Source organism: Paroedura picta, chromosome 7, assembly GCF_049243985.1.
Source record: "Paroedura picta isolate Pp20150507F chromosome 7, Ppicta_v3.0, whole genome shotgun sequence".
NCBI classification, from domain to species: Eukaryota; Metazoa; Chordata; class Lepidosauria; order Squamata; family Gekkonidae; genus Paroedura; species Paroedura picta.
Window position 1 is genome coordinate 33,821,636 of NC_135375.1, and position 23,685 is coordinate 33,845,320.

General features: G+C 42.6%; 1 protein-coding gene across 4 annotated transcripts in view; it reads right to left on the bottom strand.

The window, feature by feature from the left end:
- The window catches only part of SV2C (synaptic vesicle glycoprotein 2C), a 101,699-nt gene that overhangs the window by 72,713 nt on the left and 5,301 nt on the right, over window positions 1–23,685 (bottom strand). The window contains exon 1 of one of the 4 annotated variants that reach the window (XM_077347361.1): window positions 13,332–13,607. The exons of 1 other annotated variant lie outside the window; for it this stretch is intronic. The gene's annotated coding sequence lies outside the window, so the exon portion shown is untranslated. Of the gene's footprint in view, window positions 1–12,795; window positions 13,070–13,160; window positions 13,189–13,331; window positions 13,608–23,685 lie in introns of those variants that run through there. 2 more of the 4 variants (XM_077347363.1, XM_077347362.1) reach the window with 2 other exon arrangements.

The window sequence follows — 23,685 nt, forward strand, 5'->3', positions numbered from 1 at the left end:
TTAATTACATTTCCTGTCCTCCTAGATTTCATTAATTTTATTAAACAGAGTACCCAACATCTCAGAAGTGTGAATGGCAAACTATTATTACGAGATCTAAAGTCAAATTTAACTGGACCTCTGATCCATATATATTTTTGTAGCTAGTTACACATTTAAAAAAGAAAGCACAAACACTCTGCACTGTGAAGTGGCAAGGCATCTGCAAATGGGATGGACAATGCCCCTGGCTGAGATGGAGTTTCAGGTAATTTTATCAGCTTTTTTGTAGCTCTATCAAATTGTAATCAAGGTATGCTAAAGTTTAACTTGTTAGCAAATTCAGTAAGCAATATTTTTTAAAGTTGTTAGACTTGCCTTACTTCAGTGTTCCAATCTGTCTTTGAGGTTTTGAAGATAATACATTTGCATGTAAAGCTGTGCCTGAGACCATACAATCAGTAACTCTGAAGCATGTATTAGTGAATGGCTGTAAGTTTATTACACCAGGCCATTAAATGAGATCATATGGAGCAATAGAATTGGGTGTCATCAATATGAGGAAGACACTAAGTTCTAAGCTTGTTGACCATGTTCCTAGATGCTGAGTCCTAAACCAATGCCCGGATACAGCAGTCAATTGGAAGGGGGAGAACAAGCTGAAAATGAATCCAAAGAAGATGGAAGTGAAGCTAGTAAGTAGAGGGAGCTGACACTCCTTTTTCAGGTAGCTTGAAATCTTTGTCTGAATGTGTAAGTAGCCACGAGATATTGCTTAGATCCCCAGTTTCTCTTTGAAAAATGTTTTAACACCATTTTAAAAATCTCCCCTAGCTGCATTTGGTCAAGAAATTGTTCTCCCTTCGGGGTTCTGTGTATCTATGCTACTGCAACTTGTAGGATATAATATACTCTGCATGGGTTAGCTCTTGAAAACAATACAAAAGCTTCAGCCTGCCAAGTATGTGGTAAAATAGCAGCAATAGTAAAGCAACTATACTGGCAATTCCAAATTCAACTGCAAATACTTCTTATTACTTTTAGAGATTTTTATAAACTGGGGGTCACATATATAAGGAACCACCACTCCTGGTACAAGGAGGTGCGTGTGGATGGTTAGATCAACCCAGCAACCTCTTTTAACAATTTTCACTGATGGACAGAAATTTCATTATCTCTGGCCCATTCCACATGGTGGCAGCTGTTCCGGGGCACTGCCAGTGTGGGGCTTTATGCTTTATGCTTCACAGCTTTATGCTCCGCACAGTGGCATCAGAATGGTTCCGCCACACCGGAGGGGGTGCAGGGGGAAGTTGGGATTGCATAGAAGTTGGGATTGCATTTTGCAGCAAGTTGGGATTGCATAGTGCTCCCAACTTGCTGCAAAGTAAAAAAAAAAAAAAAAAAACATTGTCCTGATCTGTCCTGCAGCACGGTGAATTGCTGCAAAGCCAATTGGGGCATTTCTTGACCCCTCTTGGCCACCATCGGGCAGGGAGGAGGACCTGCTGCAGGACAGGCCCTACTGGCCTCTACAGAATTACTCACGTTCCCTTAGCCCAGGCCAACTGAAGGCCTGATCTGCAGCAGACCCGGGAGGGGGCCTGCCCAGCAGCTGCATCATGTGGAAGCGGGAATTTGCTCCACTTCCATATAACCACCCTCTTGGCTTTTTCCACCCGTGTGGAATCGGCCTCTGTGGATGTCCCACTGTTATGGAATTGGCTCTTTGAGGATATACACTAGATTGGCAATCGCCCTCCCTGCTGCCGCCTGTCTGCAACCTGTAAAAGGTTGCGGACCACTGCACTAGATCACAGCCTTCTTAGCCTTTAGAAAACCCAGTAAATCATAGCTATTCCAGATACATGAAGTTCCATCTCTCTTTGTTTTTAATTTTCCTTTTCATTTATATAAGCACACTGGATAGATGCTTTAATTAAATTTATGAGGACAAAATTGTGCAGAAAGGCATTCTTCTGACTTATATGACATTACTTGGAGAATCACTTGGCTCACAAGAATAGAAAAGTTTGCAATCTTTCTTCTAGATTACAGGTTTTCATATCTTCCTTTTGAATACTAGAGATATACCAAGGTTAGTTACAGATACTACCCTTGAGTAAAATCAATCCTGTTCTTTAGAAGTCTCTTGGATGCATTAGGCTATTCAGTCATAATTCACATCTGTGGCACAGAAGGCTTTTTTGTTCAACAGCAGAAATCATTATTATCTATAAATCAGAAGAGCACTTCCTTGTCAATAATGTCCCCTGTATGCCATAGATAAGGTGCATTGTGCCCTTATCAACACCTTAATTATACAAGCTCATACAGTGCACAAGCTTCTACAATTCACTAAGCTCTTAAAACATTTTTTTATGTATTGCTGCTAATATCCTCAGCATTATTCTTTTGCCTGTTAATTAATAATTTCTAGATGAATTTGTTTTATGGGCCCAGAGTTCAGATCTTTTTTTCAAACAAACTTCAAGTATCAGTTGCACTAGTGGATGAGTCACTGAGAAAATGCATTTCAATCCCAAAGCAACAACGAAAAGCAGCTATCTTTTACAAAGACATGACCGGCTTGACAAATGGAAGGGAAAGCTTCAAAGAAGGCTTCCCATCTGTCATCTTACAATTGCCAAAAGCAAATTCTGTACTAGGTTGCAGGTTATACTCTCACAAGGTCAGCATGTTCAAACATTCAGGACTAAAACCAAGATCAACATCTGAAGCCAGATAGTATCATTGTACATGAATCTCTCTTAATTGCACATCCTTTGATAGAATCCAGTCCCATTCTCAGATCTGAGGAACACGTTGTATGTATACATAGCACAATGCCACAAATTATGCTCCCAATTTTTAAAAACATGGATTTTCAAGAGATATTTACACATAAAGGTAAAGGTAAAGGTATCCCCTGTGCAAGCACCGAGTCATGTCTGACCCTTGGGGTGACACCCTCTAGCGTTTTCATGGCAGACTCAATACGGGGTGGTTTGCCAGTGCCTTCCCCAGTCATGACCGTTTACCCCCCAGCAGCAAGCTGGGTACTCATTTTACCGACCTCGGAAGGATGGAAGGCTGAGTCAACCTTGAGCCGACTGCTGGGATCGAACTCCCAACCTCATGAGCAAAGCTTTCAGGTGGCTGCCTTACCACTCTGCGCCACAAGAGGCTCTTTTACACATTTACACATGGGGCTGGATAAATACACAATATTTCCTATGTGGAAGAAAATGTGTACATAAATCTCTGGAGGTTCAGCTGTGAAAAAAAACGGGATTCACCTACTGTGCAGGTTTGCTAAGGAAGAAAAGTTGCCGTAAATACATAATTCCTCAAACCTTTAAATACATATATGGACTTTCTTGTGCATGTCTGAGAATCATAGTTAAATAATGAGATTGGTTGTTAAAGAATAAAGATCTTATTTCCTAAGATCATGGCAATCTAGTGACCCTAGATTTTAAAAAGTTGGGGAAAACCTCACAAAACTGAATTTCTAAATGTTAAAGTATAATTGCCTCTAGGTTTTGAATATATCATTAATGTTTTTTATTTTATATCCTGTAACTATACCACAAACGTTGTTGATGTTGTTGTTAGGTGCGAAGTCGTGTCCGACCCAACGCGACCCCATGGACAATGATCCTCCAGGCTTTCCTGTCCTCTACCATTCCCCGGAGTCCATTTAAGTTTGCACTTACTGCTTCAGGTACTCCATCCAACCACCTCATTCTCTGTCGTCCCCTTCTTCTTTTGCCCCCGATCGCTCCCAGCATTAGGCTCTTCTCCAGGGAGTCCTTCTTTCTCATGAGGTGGCCAAAGTATTTGAGTTTCATCTTCAGGATCTGGCCTTCTAAGGAGCAATCAGGGCTGATCTCCTCTAGAACTGACCGGTTTGTTCGCCTTGCAGTCCAAGGGACTCGCAAGAGTCTTCTCTAGCACCAGAGTTCAAAAGCCTCAATTCTTTGACGCTCGGCTTTCCTTATGGTCCAACTTTCGCAGCCATACATTGCAACTGGGAACACCATAGCCTTGACTAAACACACTTTTGTTGGCAGGGTGATGTCTCTCCTTTTTAGGATGGTGTCTAGATTTGCCATAGCTTTCCTCCCCAGGAGCAAGCGTCTTTTAATTTCTTTGCTGCAGTCCCCATCTGCAGTGATCTTGGAGCCCAGGAAAATAAAATCTGTCACTATCTCCATTTCTTTCCCATCTATTTGCCACAAATACTACCCCATTAAACAAAAGCTCCACTCACCAAAATGTTATAAAGTAATATTTGCATTTTAGTTGAGGACCTGATTTTGCCTTCCTAGAGTAGTCATTTATATAAAAGTAAATGTAAAAATTAAAGGCATCAAGAAACATGGGCACTTCTTGCATTTCCATTAAAGACAAGACATAGGGTCCAAAATAATCATATTAATGTTCTTTAAAACATTATTGGCATTCGGCTTTCACATTCTATAGAGCACATTATAATAGCAAAGGCCACAATATATATTCTGATTTTAATCTCTAACATTTAGTGTTAAACACAGTAAAATAGTCCTTTTGAATCTTCAGATTATAGTATTAACTATACTAGATTTACTAATAAACTTTATATTGTAAGTCCAGCAGCACTCTTGGCTTCCTGTGACCATATTTCCTAGAATCCAGTGTGTAATATACAACTACATGTTTTATTGTCTTAGTTTCTGAATTAAGCAAACTGAATTTACCACTTTCAGTGAAAAGACAGAATTCTCTACAATTTAGACACTAGCTTTAGACAATAACACGATTCTTACTTGGAAGTAAGATCCACTGACAGTAATGAACTTGTTATCACTCTCAAGTGTGAATATGGTCCTAATCGTAATCACACCTAAAAATGGGCTTAGTTTGAAGGTACATGACTCAGCAATCAAGCTGAAGTTAAAGCAGTCTGGATCTCTTCCTTACAATATGAGAGACATTACATACAATGCTTTGAATTCCACAAGAGAAGATATGCCCAAGTTCCTAACAGATAGTGCAGCTCTCAACTGCACACTTGCTTGCCCAGCTCGTTCCTACCCAACTGCAGGACTTCCATCTTGGATGGGTTGAGTTTTAGGTGACTTTGCTGTCACTGCCTCCAAGCACCTGGCGAATGTTTCAGGGGAAGTCAGTATGACCATTCATCAAGAGATGGAGCTGAGTGCCATCAGCATGCTGGTGGCACCCAACCCTCTGGACCACCTGGGCAAAATATGTTAAATAAGATGTGGGAGAGGACTACACCCTGTGGTATACCACATGGGACCTGGCAGCATCCTTTGCAACACTCCCCACACCCATAGTTAAGGATAAAATTGAGATGGGACCACCAGACACAGTAATAATAGAGTTATTAGTATCCCATCTGTGAAAACAAACCATATATTTTTTATCCATTACTTACATCAGATAGTTTATAGGGTTCCTGTGTTGGCCTGCAGTAGAAAAGCTGGCTTTGAGATTATGGGGGTATACCAAAAGCTTACTCCCAAAAAACTCTTGTTGGGTTTCTAAGACGCTGCAGGACTCAAATCCAGCTTTTCTACTGCATCAGAATTTGTGGTCCAGCCTACAGGAAATACATTCTTCAGTTCAACCATTGGGTTCTGATTGCTAGATGGATTCATCTTCTCCTTCCTGACCCCTTCCATACTCTCTGTCTAGTGTTTCATCACCTAAGTTAATATCCACTGAAGGTCCCCTCCCCTTCTTATATATGCAAAACAAATCCAAACCAGCCCTGTGCTGCCTTGTTAAGTTGCTGCAAAGACAAACAGGACTGACTAAACCAGCCTTTCTCAACTTTTTTACTGTTGAGAAACCCCTGAAACATTCTTCAGGCTTTGAAAAACCCCATAAGTGGCACAATCATGCGGAATATGGTTGGGAAGCATAGTTGTATACATGCCCAACCATGACCCCTTCCCTTTCCACCCCCTCCAGACTCATCATTGGTTATTTGGGGGAGCAGGTCATCATGACCATATATGATTGTATCACCCAATAAATCACCCACTCTGAGATGACTGGCTCAATACAGGCAGCCTATAAATATATAAATAAATAACACATTTGGGCAACCCTTCCAAAGCCATCAAGAAATCTCAAGGTTTCAAAAAACCCTGCTTGAGAAAACTTGTACCAATTATACACACCAGCAGCCCCACTGGACTGCCTGCGGTGCATTGCAGCAGAACAACATGCTCTGCCACTCCCTGTCCATCTCGGATACTGTCCATCTCGGATTCCTGTGTCCTAATGGAAACAGCCTTTCTGCCACACGGGGGGGGGGTGTTGCAGGAAGGTGGGGTTGCTTCAGAACACAATTCCACCTTCCTGCAAAATAACAAAAAAGTCCCATTCGACCCTGCAGCACTGCAAAGTGCCGGAGAGCTGAGTGGGGCATTTTTGATCCTCTCCTGCCAATGTAGCACTGGGAGGGCCCAGCTCTTCCTGTGTGCACATGCCTGGCCCAGCCAATGGCAGGTGTGGCAAAAAAAAGGGAATGCTGAAAAATCAGTGTTTCCTTGCCATAGGCCCTAAAGCAGGCCAGGGCCAGAAGGGAGCCAGACCAGCACTGATGTCATGCAGAACCCCCATTGCCATGCAAGCACCAGCCCAGACTTTCCTCCCCATGTATAATCAGTCCTGGACTGAGCTGACAGCCTGGGCAGCTTCATGGTGCTACCTGGCAGCTGGGGTGGGAGGGGACACCGCCCTTGCTGGGAAATCCCAGAGGACATGATAGCCCAGAGGTGAAATTCAAGGGACTTGAGCCCTGACCCTCATAGTTTGCATCCTTGCCCATGTGTCAAATAGTCATTAGGCAGCCATTCGTTGACCATCCCACCACTTAGGGTGGCAGGCCTGTGTGGACAGAGAAAAGCCGTGACTTCTAGGCCCAGCTCCACCCCTTCCTACAGTGATCCAGATGGGTCAAAAATGCTCCAGTTGGCTCCGCAGCACTTTGCTGCGCCACAGGGTAGACCGTGGCTTTTTTTTTGTTTTTTGCAGGAGTGTAGGATTGCATGGAATCCTGCAAAATAAAAATAACCCCGTGCCCACCCAAGAAGCAGAACCTATCTACCGCTGCTGTGTTTCCTGGGGGAACACACAGTTTTGCAGGTCACCAGGTGTCCCACTGAAATGTGTCCCCCACAGGGAGACAGAAAGCAAAGCGGTGGCCTAGCACAGCAGCCGCAGTATGGAATCAGCCTCTGTGAGGAAACAGTTCATGTTTGAAAAGGGGGGGGGGGGAAATTACCTCAGCAAGGAAAAGTATGTAGAGGTAACTATAATAGGATTGACTAGAGTCTGAGACTTTTCCTTTGTGGCTCAAGCTCTGTGGAATGAGCTCCCTAAGTAGGTGATGGAACCCTTCTTGGAGATCTTCAGGAGGCGCTGCAGCACCTACATGTTTGCCAGTGCTTTTGAGGGAGTCTAAATTGGCAGGTATCCTGTAAGGGGGAGGGGGAGAGATTTGGGGTTCATTGCTTCATTTTGGCTTTTAAACTAAAAATCATTTAACTATCATTGTAAGCTACCTTGAAGCACAAGAAAAGGCAGGATATAAATGTTTTGATTAACAAATAAAATAAAGTAGATGTGAATGAAGCAATTAATGCAGTCAAGTGGCTCTCTCTACCCCATCATTGGTTTAGCCAAGTGGGGTGTGGGCTGTATGAAAATGGTGCCTTTTCCAATCATTACATGGATTGGCCAAACTATAAGGAAAGAAGATGCTGTATCTTCTTTGTCTTGGTTCTAGGAAGACTTCTGTCTTGGTCTTAGCTCCAAATGGGTCTGGAAATAGGCGGGAAGAGTCCAGGAGGCATAATATTTGCCATTATCCTTCCACTTTGTAGTGTTCCACTCTGCTGTGTTTGTTGTCTCAGACAACTGTGGTCAAACTAAGTGTGTCCAAAATGCATTAGACTTTTATACATATGAACTATGATTCATTGTTGAATACTCCATTGCACTTGCTTGAATTCCACTCTATACCATATATTACATTAAGTAAAGAAAACTGAACCATCTTCTTTGTGCTGGATCCCGTACACTAAGTTAATTTTGTATATTTCCAGGTGGATTGGTTAGTGGCACTAAGAATTTTAGCTGTATTCATTTTGACAGTTTTCCTCCCAGAATTATGTTACGCACATTTTTCTAAACACCTGGGTACTCCAACTAAGCAGTAGTAAATACATTTTTATGGATGTATTAAATTAAATATGTTCGTTCATTTCTCAAACCATGGCTCTAACAAACATGTTGAATGATGCATGTAATATCCCTAAAGCTTCTAAATTCTTTGCATGGCTTCATGAATCTGACAGAAAATACTCTCAAATCAACAGCTAACTTAAGTTTTGTTTGTTTCTTAAAAGAACACTTACCAAAAAAATCACAATTGTTATTTTGCTTGTTTGCTTGCACTGTATACATTACTCGTCTTTTGAAAAGTGGGTAAAAAGAGAATGGGTAATAAAATACACTCTTTTTTTATAAATTCAACTAAGCCTAACAATCCTCTCTCAACTCCTTTTTCAAGGTGCTTTCATTTATTACACTAGCAATGCAATCCTAAAACTAAGTCTCTGAATAGTCCTGAATAGGATTCTTAATAGAACTGCACCACAGCATTGTATATGCAATATATTCAGGTAGTTTATACATTTTACTACTTTGCTAGGAAAAAGTCAGTCTGCATATAACCAGCACTAGTTAGTCTAACAAAGCAATCCATTGTCTACAATGAACTTTACGAGATATAACTACACGACTGCCTTCTCCATGTAAACAGGTTCTTTTGATGAGTAAAACAAAACAAAATTCTGGTGGCAACTTAAATGCTAACAATATCTAAATACTCATGCCATCATAAGTTAAGTAGGTGGTGAACAACTGCAAGAGTTTCTCAGTGGTGGTGACTAGGCTTTTGAACTCCTTCCCTAGAGTTCCAAGGGGTGGCAGGTGACAGTGGATGAGCGGTAGGGTTGTGAGTGTCCTGCTTAGTGCAAGGGGTTGGACTAGATCAGGGGTAGTCAACCTGTGGTCCTCCAGATGTTCATGGACTACAATTACCATGAGACCCTGTCAGCAAATACTGGCAGGGGCTCATGGTAATTGTAGTCCATGGACATCTGGAGGACCACAGATTGACTACCCCTGGACCAGATGACCCAGGAGGTCCTTTCCCACTCTGTTATTCCATGATACTGTGAGAGGTCTGTTTGGTCTACTCTCCTTTCTTCTTAGTAAAGCCATTTTAACTTAGCAGATTTACTACTTCTCTATCTAAAACAACCTACAATAAAATCAATAAAGCCAGTAAAATACTACAGATCCATAAAATGAAACACTATGTTGTATTACCTTTATTTTAACTTGTTTACATTTCATAGTTCACATTGTCTAGTCTGCTTTGTTACCCATCTTCTTCAGTAATAAAAGTTTATAAAAGTATAGAAATATATTTGAAATAAATCCCAACTCATCTCAATAAAACTTATATTTTTTAATCTCTCTTTCTATGTTAAAAACTTAAGGACATCATGAATCAGTAGGATTTCAGGTAAATATTCTTCCTTCCAACACTTAGAATAGATTACACAGTCTTAACATAAAACAGAGTAGTTGTCAAGTTTATTCATACAGTCACAGACCAGAAAGCTGATAAAACTTACAAAGAATAGAATACATACAATCTTAACAAAGATTAATTCTGTGCAGAGAGCTTTAATCTTTCAAATGCTTGTATTTTCACCAAATCTCCTGCCATTTTAAAATTTTATTTATTGTTGTTTGTTATACTGGTATAAACAAAGTGGCAATATATTTCAATAACAGTGCAGTATAAATTAGTCCTTTCAAATAATCTTTAAAATTAAAGTACTTTAACAATTTACAGTAAATGAAAACAGGAAGTCAAAAACATATTTATTATTTATAATTTGTATTGCTGAATCTTTGCGCAAAATGTGTACTCGCATATAAAGACCGATCAGTCAACACTGCAAACTTTTATCTTGCGAGAACATATTTGAAACACTGTTCCAGCTTTCAACTGTAATACTAAATCAGGTACTATACACACATACACACACACATACCTTGCTTGTCTTAGAAATCTTACAAGCTTAACATACACATATAATACACTGCTTGCCTTAGAAGGAAACCTTGCAAGTCTAGCATATATTGTCCTCAGTGTTTCCAGTACATAAGCTCACTACGTCCAATATTGTGCACTTTGATCATAACATAATGATCCTAACATAAATACTAAAGAAAACCAAGCTGTAAACACAACAACCACATTTCAAAACATGTTTGCTGGTCTGTTTCAGGAGCAAAATGTTATGTCCTACACAGCAGCAGCTACTCCTAACACCCTTTCACATGTTCACAACCTCTTTTAATTTAACATTTTTTATTATTAAACAGGATTTCATAGCGAACTCCTGGGAAAAAACTAACATATATATTTTTTATTTGTAATAATTTGACTGTTAGGTGAAGAAGTAAACATTGTTAAGACAAAGCCGTGAAACTAGAATTAATTTGCACCATTCACATAGAACAGAATTCCCCTGAAATCCATCTTCCAGTGAAATCTGTGTAGGATAAAGCTGTTACTTTAACAAATAAAATGTACTATAACTTTAATTCTTCACTTTGAGGTATTTAAAACTGTTTTAGTATATGGGATTCTCCACCTATTATATTGTTTATCAAGCTCCATCATGGTTCTACTAAATTATATACCAATTTTACCTTTTTTTTTTTCTATAGGCATTTGGGGAAAATTTCCTGTTCTGCATCATGAATTATATGGATTTTTTGTTCATTTTGTCTTCTCTTATCCTCTCACATTCTGATCACCTCTGCCACACGGACCATTTATTACATCTGCAATCACCATATTGTCTGAAAATGCACCAAGCTTTATAGATGTTTTTGTCCTTTAACTCCCTATTCTGATATAGTTGTTCAAAATAAAAAGGAAATCCTTACTCATTCATCTGGTAAACTCACTTTTAAAATTCAATTTTTGGGGGGATATATATATATATATATATATGTAGATAATGCAAAGCTTATTAAAAGCTAAACACTGTGTTTTCCAATACATATTTTTATTCCACAAATGCAAATGGTAGTGAATGTTCATGCCATCCACCTGCTTATTAATTATCATGATTTGCTTTATTAGATTAATAAAGGAGTGTAAAATGATTACGTCTTTCGCTTCTTTTCATACACACTCTATATTAATGACAGCTACCAACAAAGTCCATTTTATTTACCCTACTTATATTATTGTAGGTATTTTTACAAGCATATAGAAAAATAATTAATTTTTTAGTTATAATTCAGCGTGTTCAGGGCACACTGAATTCTATTGCAAATTAAATTTCGTCAGTCTAAACGTATATTTGGTGGGAGGGAGGAGGTACAGGAGGATTTTTTTAAATTTAATTTTGAACATAATGAAGCTTTGAAAAGAAGACAACAGTAGGAAGATATTTTGTTTTTGCTAGAGTTTGTTTTTGCTAGAACAGATGTGTTTTCTTACTGAAGCAATCATTAACATCCCATAGTGCTCGCTAAACACAAACATACATATATGTAAAAAATTCACTTTCTAACAAAGAGAAGGATGTTAAAATTAAAAATATTGCTACACCTGTGCAAATAGTAAGCAGTTCCTTACAAAATGGGCACCTGAGTTAAAAATGTACCTTTATCAATAATTGCAACTCTTCTAGAAGAAAAAAAACTATTCTCTTTAATGTTTGAATTATACCTAGTTTTTCTTTGATGGTTTCCTTGTTTATAATATGCTGCTGGGTGCCCCAACTCCATCTACAACATCCCAGGATCTCAGCATTTCTGAACTAGCACAGTGTGTATGTGTCACCTCTCTCCAAAAGACCACAAGATCACACGTATCTAGCTGTTGTCAGTTCCCTGCACTGCAGTGCAATGCAGCCCAATTGAGAGCCTGGGCACCAGAAGGTATATGGAAGCTCCTTCCTGCATTCTGCCCCTGCTAGGACGGTCACTTGACTCTAAAGTGTGGGGGGGGGGGGAGTGGAGGAGACAGAGTATATCCCACAGCTCCATCACTCCACAGAACAGGGGATTCCAGGGGATCTCTTGTATTTGACATTCTGATCTAATCCTTCCAGCATCACAGCCCTCTTTTGCCAGAAAGATCAATAAAGACCAACACAGTTCAGAAAGACAAGAGAGAGGTTCCAGCCTCTTGCTTTCAGCTCACGTGTCAAAGTGCTAAGCCCACCTCTCATGGTCAGCATCCAGCAATTAGCTTCTGGCTCCTCAGTGCACGCAGGAAAGGGGATTTCCCAGCAGTGAATCCAAAGAGATGCTCAGGCTGACTTAGGGATCCACTTGCTTAAACCTGGTGCGTGCACACACACACAAACCACCCATGCAATCCACAGGAATGCTGTGTCAGCTTTGGGAGACCCTTCACAGACCCCCTTAACTTCCCATAGCCAAAAAAAAAAAATAATGGAGAGAATGCAAGAAAGGGATCCAAAAGTTTTGCAATTGCTGGCAGTTATGGATCGTGCCAATTTTGCATCTATCACTTATTTAAGGTGCTGTAATACCGTCCGCTGTGCCACTCGAGGGTATTGCTCACAGCTGGTTTCCTTTGTTTCCCCCAGGCCTTAATGATGCGCTTCCCCCCATCCCCACCCCACCCCACCGGGAGGCGCGGGTCCCTGTGAACAAACCTACTCCGGGTCCCGAGGAAAGAGAGACGGATGCAGCTCTACGGCACCCTCGCTCGCTGTCTTCCCGATCAAGGCCAAGCCAACACGCGGGAGGGAGACCGCCGATAGGCGGACGCGAAGCCCGGGTTGGAGAGGCTCGCTTTGAAACGCCTGCTGGCTTTCCCCGACGCATCGTGCTGCAAAGCTCTGCCCAGCCGTCATGCACCTTTGGGCATCCTCCGTCCGCCGCTCCCCATGGCCGCCTCCTGCCCGGCTCCTCGTCCCCCGCACAAAGTTCTGCGGTGCCAAGGAAGGACCGGCGTCCAGCTGGCCCGCGGGCACCGACCTCCACGGGGCTGCTCGACCACCCGCAGTCCGCGGCACACTTACCTGGGAGCCAGCCCCGCGGCACGCAGCCCTCCCGCAGACCAGGTCCCCCTCAGCTCGACCCAACTTCGTCCCCGTCCCCCCCGCCCCGAGGTGGCGGCAGCGGCGGCTCCCGCCCAGCCCAGCCCAGCCCAGCCCAGCCCAGCCCGCTGAGAGAAAAGTTGGAAGGCAAACCTCCTCCTCCTCCTCGGACCGGCAGCCCAAAGTTGTCCCAGGCGGCCCCGAAGAGAAGCCTCGCCGCCTGCAGCCTTCCTCTCGCAGCCCCGCCGCGGACCGAGCCTGCCGGGAGCTCGGCGGTGGCTGCCTTCCCCCCCCCCTCCTTGCCCTCCCGGAGGAGAAGCCGCCAGGCGTGGCGGAGCCCGAGGAGAGGCGGGAAAGCGGCTGGCGGGGGCTCCGCGGCGCTCCCTCCTTCCCTCCCCTCTGCTGCAGTGCCCAAGCGCTCGGCAGGCGGGGAGGCGGGCCGCGCGCGGTCGATAATTGGCGGCGGCGGCGGCGGCGCTCGGGCAAGCCTGAGGGCGGGAAAAGGAGCGGGGGAGACACGGAAAGCGCGGCCGCCGGCCCGTGTCCCCGGCGGGGGGGTTGCGTGGGCAAATGCGGGCGGACACGTCGAGGGCGGATCGTGACGGGGCTCAGCGTTTCCGAGGGCCGCCCCGAGGTGGGGGTTGGGGGTTGGCTGGAAAGGGTGTGCTCCTTAGCAGCGGCTCTAGGCATACGAGAGTCGCCCTCGGGCGAGGAGAGGAGTGCTTTGGGGGGCATTTCACAATTTGTTGCGTGAAAGACGCAAATTCAACAAGTGAAGTTGGTCCCAGGATGGTCCAGCAGACCCTGTGGCATTTTCCATTGTGAAAATGTGGAATAATTTTCCGGGGGCAGGGGGGTGGGAAGGTTATATGCCTAACGGATCTGTACATATTCTCTATAGATTTTACTCACTATACATTTTACTTATGTATGGCATTCTTGGTGGACAATCGCAGGCTTGTAACAATAAAAATAACCCAGTTTGTGCTACGGAGACCAGGGTTCCATCATCACAGACATTGTTCAGCTGAGGAAAAGTAACTAAGCTGGGGCTGAGTATGGCTGAATGAATTCCAGCATTCCACATTAACAAAGACGAAGGTGCCACAAGGCATTCTAGCCGGAAGGGAGGCAGAGGTAGCTTGGCTTTTTCCTTCCCCCATATAGCAATCCCTAACTGCCTGGGTGTTCTCCCATTCAAGTGCTAACCATCAGGGACACTTTTTTGCTCTCATACTCACGCTCAGCCCAAACTGGCTCCACAGGCTGCTCATTAATAAAAGTCCCCTCCACCCCACCATAATCATCACCTTAATCAATTATTTCCCATGAAGTCCTGCAAAACAGGAGTGTTGTGCAGGTTCTGGTTAGGGGACAGCAGCCCATGCCATAGGGGCCACCATTGAGAAGGCACAGTCTGTCATCATTGTATGATAACAGAGTCCCCAAGGTCTGTTGGGCAGATGTGGGCTCATAAGAGCTGAGGCCCTTTTCAGTTCTGTGTGGCCAAGAACAGTTTTCTAGATAAACCTGGAAACACATTGGGAGCCAGTTCTCATTCTAAATGGAGTGAATGTATGTTCAATGTCCAGCCCCAGCTGAAAGCTAGGCAGCTATATTTTTAATCCTTAAAGGTAAAGGTAAAGGTTTTCCCTGTGCAAGAACCGAGTCATGTCTGACCCTTGGGTGACGCCCTCCAGCGTTTTCATGGCAGACTCCATACGGGGTGGCCTTCCAGTGCCTTCCTCAGTCATTACCATTTACCCCCCAGCAAGCTGGGTACTCATTTTACCAACCTCGGAAGGATGGAAGGTTGAGTCAACCTTGAGCCGGCTGCAGGGATCGAACTCCGAACCTCATGGGACAGACAGCTTCAGACAGCATTTCTGCCGCTTACCACTCTGCGCCACAATAGGCTCTTTTTAATCCTTAAAGGTGGCCAAATAGAGCATATATCAGGAATCTAGCCAGGGAATTACAGGCACACAGAGTGGCAATGTCTGCAGAATCTAGAAAGAATTTTATTTGGACAAGATGTAAATCATAGAATCACAGAAGTAGAAGGGGTCATAAAGCCCATTTGGTCCAATCCCTGTTCAATACAGGATCATCCTAAAACATTCTTGACAAGTGGTCATCCGGCCACTGCTTGAAGATGGCCAGTGAGGAGGAGCTCATCTTCCTAGGCAGCCAATTCCACTGTTCCTGTGAACTATTTTACTGCGACCAACACAGTTTCCACCCCGTGGCCAGGTCGGAAACCAGACAGGAGTGAATCCAAGACTGAAGCTTCATCTAGGTATCCCAAAAGTAGGTCCATAGAATCATAGAGTTGGAAGGAACCTCCAGGGTCATCTAGAATAGCGATCCCCAACCTGTGGGCTGCGGACCACATGTGGTTCTTAGACTAATTGGAGGTGGGCCCCGAAGGACGCCTTCTCCCCCCCCCCTCGGCCCTTTACTTCATCCCCCCCCAGCCCTTTACAACACACTTCATTGTTGTGGTGTGTCTGTATCTTATTTTGAAGGGATGTTTAAACATTACCATAGCGATCAGAGAGCGTTAGGGCAGTGGTTGAGAGGAGAGGAGTAAACTACCCCCCCCCCCCCGCACCAGGCCTCAGTAAAAGGTGTTGAGTGGTCCCCGGCGTTGAGTGGTCCCCGGTGATAAAAAGGTTGGGGACCACTGGTCTAGAACATTGCAGAACATCTAGAACATTGCAGAATGCAGAACATTCACAACTACTTGCCCACCCACATTGATCCCAATTCCATGCTGGAATGATGCCCCTCCCTCCAGTGGATGCAGAAATGTAGCAGGCAAACCACTGCCTCCATCAGCCCAATTCTCCCTGTTGAGAGGGAGAGATTAATAATCTCCTAGGGCGGGCCTCCCATCCTCTCACTGTTCGTTTTAAGAAGCCATAAGGGGCAGGGATCTAATAGGCATGTGGTTGGCCTAACTGAAGCCTATCCACTTCAGTTAGCATAACCCTCCTAAAGTCATCAAATACAGCCTCCAAAGGTGGCCAGGGGCCTCCAGTTGTCTTTCCATAGCAATAGTTGGGAGGAGATCCTGACGGAGCATCAACATTTTATCAGTGAAATAGCTCGCAAATGCCTCACAGCTAATGTCCAATTTACTATTATTTTGGTGCTCTTTTTCTTCAAAGCGTTTTTGTTTAGTTAACATAGAAAGATTAAAAAAGGAAAGGGAAGTACACTAATAAAATAGTTTCACATGGTTATACTTATAGTATATCCAACTTGCTGATATAGTCTATATAGAAGTCCCAGTGATCTTGAAACTCTTCAGCTGGTTTTCTATTCACTAAATAATTGTGCTGGGCATGAGCTCACAGATACAATGGAAACTGCATAAAACTCACATTTCAACATTATCACCACCATCTCGTATTATTATTATTATTATTATTATTATATTTATATTTATACCCCGCCTCCCCCCGAAGGCTCGAGGCGGCTATCCATAGAAGGCTTTCATGAGCATCCTATAAGATATTCTTGAAGCTTCATCACATTTTCTTCCAAAATTGCTCAAGCTGTCTCAACTCCTGTTTCCTCTAGTACAGCTCCTCCATGTACCAAAGACCCTGTTTGAGGTGGGGTCAGAGAGGATGTCGTAAAGTGATCTCATCAAAATCAGTGAACATTCAGCTGTGACAGTTGTTGACCAGATCCTCCAATGAACTGCTAGAGGGCATCAGATGCTGCAGAGCATTCAAAAATAGTTCTGTATCCATAATCCTCTGCTAGAATACACCCTCTGCTCCAACACAGTGGAGGTAGGATACTGAGCTGGGGGTTCATGGCGAAGTGGTCTGACCATGAAAAGTGTTCACCACTATTGTCCACTTTCAACCCCACCACAAGGTTCCGATCCAGGGTGTGGCCTGCTTGATGGGCGGGACCAACAACAAATAGCAAAAACACCAGTGCCACCATGGATGACACCAGGTCCAGACCATTTCTGGCAGACAGCAGCCAAAGCGGCCAATTAGCTTGCGGCCCGGCAAGCTTCTTTTTACGGGAGGGGGGGAGAGGGAAGCACAGCCGCCGCGTATGTGTGAAACTGCCGCACGTGCATAGCCGCCGGATCGCCCTCTCCCACCCACCGGTCCGCAGCCTAAAAAAGGTTGCAGACCACTAGTCTAGGGTACTGTAACTCTCAGGTGGCCACCACATCCAGCAGGCCTGACAGGGCATCTGGCATTGTGTTGGGCAGATGTACCCCAACCATATGGCCAAGCTCTCGGTCACATCCCAACCAAGGCCAATACATTGAAGACCTCAACAAAACAAAATCAGAGTCCAGTGGCACCTTTAAGACCAACAAACATTTATTCAAGGCGTGCGCTTTCGAGTACATGCACTCTTCCTCGAAAGCGCACATCCTGAATAAATCTTTCTTGGTCTTAAAGGTGCCTCTGGACTCTGGTTTTGTTTTGTTGTGCTGCTTCAGACCAACATGGCTACCCACTTGAATCTACATTTAAAGCCAGGGATCGTTGGTGCGGGGAGTGCCCTGAAGGAATAAAACCCCCAGATCAGGACTGACACCCTTCCCTCTTGTCCTGAAGTCCATGACTGAGAACCCAGGTGAGGCAAGCTCTTTCAAGGTGGTAGTTTCACCTTCTCTCACCTTCTCTCAGTCACGCATGCCAGGTCCACCTCCGCAAGATATGCCTGCAGAGTAGGGACTTGGTTGTTAATTGACCTGCCAATATTCAGGATATAATCCTTTACCTCCCTCTCTGCATGTCGAGAGATTGGCTGGAGATTAGAAGGGGGGTGAACAGATTTATATCTCGCACACCTTCTCTTGTGCAATCTCCTCCTACTGCCATATCTACCTTTCCCTCTGATTGTAGCCTGCCACTTTATAGTTCTAATCCTAGTTTAATTTAGTTCAGCAGTGCGTTCTAATTTCTATGTTCTTTTATCACTCTACTCTTCCTTATAAAACCCTAGATTTTCTTATAACACTACCGCCTCTAACCTTCTGCTAATCTTCTAGTTCTCATTCTCTATCATCCTTCTCTTAATAAATACTTGTAAACACTACCCAGAATGAAGAGCCTAAGTGATACAAAAGGCATTAATCAGCATGCTTCATCTCTTTTTCATAAATAATAAGGTAAAGTGTTCCGTCAGGTCACAACCAATTTCAAGACAAGATTAAGCAGGAGTGGTTTTTCATTGCATTCTTCTGTAAAGCAGCCTCAATCTTTCTTTGTGCTCTCCCACCCCTTCCAATCCTGCTTAGCTTCCAAATTCTGATGAGATCAGTCTAATGTAGGGTATTAGGGCTATACACATATAATAACCCTTCAATATCCTTATCCATGGTTCCTCTATATATTTGTGAAGCAGCCTGGGGGGGGGGGTGGAACGTGTCTGACTATCCAAGTTGGAATCAGGCCAATCAGCAAAGCTGGCTGCATCCTGATTGGCCCCGCCCCTGCAGCTCCTTGCCCTCCCTCCCTGGACTCTAGCCTCTTTGCGCTCAGACGCGCCTCAGTGCCTGGAGCCAGCAGCAGGGAAGGGGAGAAGGCCTTGGGCAGCCGACATGCTGTCTGAAGCTCTAACCATGAGGCTAGGAGTTTGATCCCAGCAGCCGACTCAAGGTTGACTCAGCCTTACAATCTTCTAAGGTCAGTAAAATGAGTACCCAGCTTGCTGGGGGGTAAAACTGTAATGACTGGGGAAGGGAATGGCAAACCACCCTGTATTGAGTCTGCCAAGAAAATGCTAGAGGGTATCACCCCAAGGGTCAGACATGACTTGGTGCTTGCACAGGGGATACCTTTACCTTTATGCACAATTGCACCCTTACCTGAAGGTAGTGGATGAAGAAAACTATAATTTTGTTTAGGACTGCACTGTGAATTACTCAGAGGATTGACACACGCCTCTTCACTGACAATGTTGCACTTGTGTTAAGAAGCTAGATCTATAGAAACTAGAACAATAGAAAATATTAACTGGATATGGAAAAGCATCATGCCTAGCATAATAAATGCTAATAAATCAGCAATGCTAGTATCGCATAGCACATAGGCAGAACAGGAAGGGCTAAAAACATCTCATAAAGGTAAGCACATGCTGTTTAAGATACTCTAGTATTAAAATTGCAAGAAAATTTCCCCAGCTTTCCAAAATATAGCAAAACAATCCAATTTTTGCAAATAAAAATTTAAAAATAAAGTAAATATCACACAACTTCTCTTGATTAGGCTACATATCTATAATAAACAATCTATGCTATTTATATTTAGGTTCCCTCTCCTCTCCAAAGAAATGACCCATTTTAAATCCACCTAGAAAGAACAAAACATGCTGGAGAAAGTTATCTGTTTAAGAATGAATGGAAGTTTTAGTAAAGGTATACTGTACTACCATCAAAATCAGGTGGTGTGGGAATCACAAGTCTAAGACTATATTTAATGCATACAATGTATAGAAAAATCTTGGGTCTAGATTAAATTATTTTAATTTAAATCCATATCATCACACATACTAGCATTCTCAGTACATGAAGCAAGCAGGTGAAATCCACTTAAGATCCACTTATTTTAAAAACATTGATTTAGAGGTCTTGGGCTGAAAAATTAGCTCCTCCTGCTCATCTTATACATTTCTAAAATCACCCACTTTTTATAATCAGCAATATCAGCAAATTAAGATGTGAGAATCACATTGTCAGTATGGATTGACTTTCTCCTCTCTTTTAATCAGCCTTTCTAAGGTAAAGTGGCACATAAGAACTAAATCTCCTCCTCCTCTGGCGTGTTAAAATCCTGATTTTGGGATTTTTCTGCAAACTGATGTCCTACTTCCAATGTTGTTTTCAGAGAGCAGTCCTCAGGAAGAGTATGACCAGAAAAAAAGTAAGCTGGTATTCTATAAATAGTAACCTGGAAGCTCTGTAAGTAGTAACTTGAAAGGAAAACTGTGTTTAATTTGAATTTTTCAAATGAACTAGGAACAGGGATTGCCACTTCCTTTCTTTACATTATATCAGGCTTTCTCAAACAGGGTTTCGTGCAATCCTGGAGTTTCTTGATAGCCCTGGAAGGGTTTCCTGAATGGATGGGAATTAATTATTTTATATTTATATATAAATTGTTAAACATTTAACAGGTGATACAACCATATATGGACATGTCAACCTGCCTCCCCCCCAGTCGCCAATGATGGACCTGGAGGAGGTAGGAAGGGGAGGGGACCAGGTGGGTGTGTATATAGTTATGCTTCCCAACCATATTCTGAACAGTTGCGCCTGAAGAATATTTCAGGGATTTCTCAAAGATAAAGTTGAGAAATGTTGTAGCATACTATAAGGCAATGTCTTCCTCCTTTTCCTGTCATGTGAATCTGATGGCTTCCTGTCACATGCTTGCAGATGAGTGATCCTCTTGGGGGTTAAACATATGCCTGGAAAGGCTGATGACCACTGTGAGTTGGGTGGCAGCATGGACTCCCAACTGGGATTTAAAATTCCAGGGCAGGGGGGACATGTCAATGAACTGGAATTTAATTTGAGCCATTATTTATTTATTTAGTCAGCTAAAGAAGTTATCTATTGAATGTATACACATTTTGAATACCCAGCAAAGTCACTCATAACAAAGAACATAAAGTCTTTATTAGATCAAGGTATGTATTCAATCTCTGTTTATCCTATATCTGATTAATGCCAAGGCATTACCCTTGATGTATCGGCGTTAGAGATAAATTATAGCAAAAGATGTCAGCTTGGTAAGAGAGAAGTTCAAATATATATGAAATAGATCCAGGTGAGTAGCCATATTAGTCCGACAAAGTGTGCATACACATGAAAGCCAGTTTAGTGCAGTGGTTAGGAGTGCAGACTTCTAATCTGGCGAGCCAGGTTCAATTCTGCACTCCCCCACATGCAGCCAGCTGGGTGACCTGGAGCTCGCCACGGCACTGATAAAAACTGTTCCGACCAAGCAGTGATATCAGGGCTCTCTCAGCCTCACTCACCCCACAGGGTGTCTGTAGTGGAGAGAGGAAAGGGAAGGCGACTGCCAGCCACTTTGATCCTCCTTTAGGCAGCATATAAGAACCAACTCTTCTTCTTCTACCATGAATGAAGCTTTGTTGGTCTTAAAGATGCCAGTGGATTAAAACTTGATATATGTTAACAACTGGAGGTGTCTCTGTCATGGTATTGCCACAACCAAGATTGGAAGGACTAAAGCAAAAACAGTAATGCTGCAAGTTTGTAAGCACTTAGCATTGTCTCTGTGCTGCTGTATGCTGATAACATTAAACAGGAATCTTGAAGATTGTATTTATTTGCTTTGGGAGGGGGGTATCCAAGCAGAATCCAAAGCACTTGCACAGACGACTTCAGATAAACATGGATAAAAATGATTTCTCAAGATTTGCCGGTATTTTTATAGACCAGTACAACACTAGCTACTCTATTTATGAACTCAAGCAACTCCATAAATGTAAAAAGTATTAGATACCACCATTTAGCTCGTGACAGCCAGGCTTAGTCTTCCCATTTTCCTCTTTAGTTCCTTGATGGCAGCAAGTGATCTTTAAAGCCAGGGGTTGTCAAAATGTGGCCCTCCAGATGTCCATGGAGTACAATTCCATGGACATCTGGAGGGCCACAGTTTGACCACCCCTGTTTAAAGCCATGGGTTTCTATGTTCTCAGGTACTGGTTGCATTAAAATTCATATAAAACACAGAGTACCAGCGATGTATATAATTTTCTTTTTCTACATTGAAATTCAACTTTACCACGTATTGTCTTGTTCTGTCATCTCAATTTCCCTTCTTCCACATTGAAAAACATTTATCTTTAAGACTAGTCAGTATAAGCCTTTCTCACTCTTGTTTCTTCAGCTGTGACATGCTATCTGGACTATGACATGTTACCGTCCAAACCAAAATTGTGACAAGATACATTTGTCACTTTCCTGACAGCTGGGCCAAAGAGGCACCATGAGCACAAACCTGCTTCTCATCTTTATAAGCTGTTTAGATTCTATTATATTCTCTCACGCACAACATTCCACCTGATGAAAAACTAAAATTAAAAAAGAAAGCGCTCTCTCTTTTATCAACAATGCAAGTGAATTTATTTAGTTCAAGCTGATTCGTGCTATTTAGTTAATGGTCAACAATGGTCAGCGATATCAACAAAAACACATTCTTAGAATTTCTGTTATATCTAAGGACTGTCCTACTTCCAAACCAATAATGGATGACTGTCAGTCCATCCATCAAGGAAACAGATTTAGGAACTGGTGTCCAAACAAAGATCAGTACAGGGAACTGCTCACATGGTCAGGACATTGTATCTGAGGAAGTGTGTGTGCGCACAAAAGCTCATACCTTGAATAAAATGTTGTTGGTCTTAAAGGAGTCACTGGACTCAACATCTGTTCTGCTGTTTCAGACCAACATGGCTACCCACTTGAAGTAATTTAGGAGGTAATCCATAGCCTCAAAGACTGTAATCTCTCGAGGCAGAGGACTTGAGCACAATATAATTTCAGGAGACCATGAACAAGCAAAAATCAGGCCTTGGGTGACGAGTCTTATAAGGGTTGCCTTGAATGCGTGGCCTGACTAATAAGTCTGTGGTTTCAGCAAGACACAAGTTTCAAGGAGCTGTGATAGGATGAGGGATGGACACGAAGTAGAAAATTCCAATTTGTTTAGGGGTTTGAGCTGTTCCCGAACCAAAGAAGAACCTAAAGAGCAGTACCAGTCACAAGATATAAAAAAGCAAGGACAAGGCCAATGGGCAAAATCTGATAAAAATATTTTATTACTCAGTTTAACTCTCAAAAAATTGCCAAAAGGCTTCATCAGGGGAATCTATAATAATATAATAACAATACTGAGTTTACATAGGTATGGTTGAAATTACATAACAATTAATATATTAAAACTTAAAACCTAAGTCTTAAAATGTCAATTACATACAAAACTGCTAGAGCTTATTCTGTCCTTGAGATTGCATGAGGAGAAATTCCTTATAAAAAACACAAAGATAAGGCTTTCTAGCACTCCATCAGTTGTAACTCAGCATTTTAAAATCTTTTTTCTATGTCTGAATAAAATTTACTAATTTTAGGAAGTATACTGCAATAGCCTCCCTATATTCTGACATTCAACTGATGCAATCTGCAAAATGTAGAAAGAGAAATCTTATATTAAAATGTTTAAATATACATTAGGGACATAGGCAGCACTCACTTTAAATCATTTAGATACTTTTCATATAATTCAAAAAATAATTAGGATAGTTTAAAAAAACAAACATAAAATAGGTATGTAAATTCAAATTGTTGAAATACACTTTCTGGTTATGTGAAAGGAGACCAATAAATTCAGTCTTGAGTAAGATCAATATGTGCCAGTGGTTTCCTTCTGTATAAGGATTATTTATGAAAATGTTGTGTGTCTCAATTTATAGATGTAACATAACCACT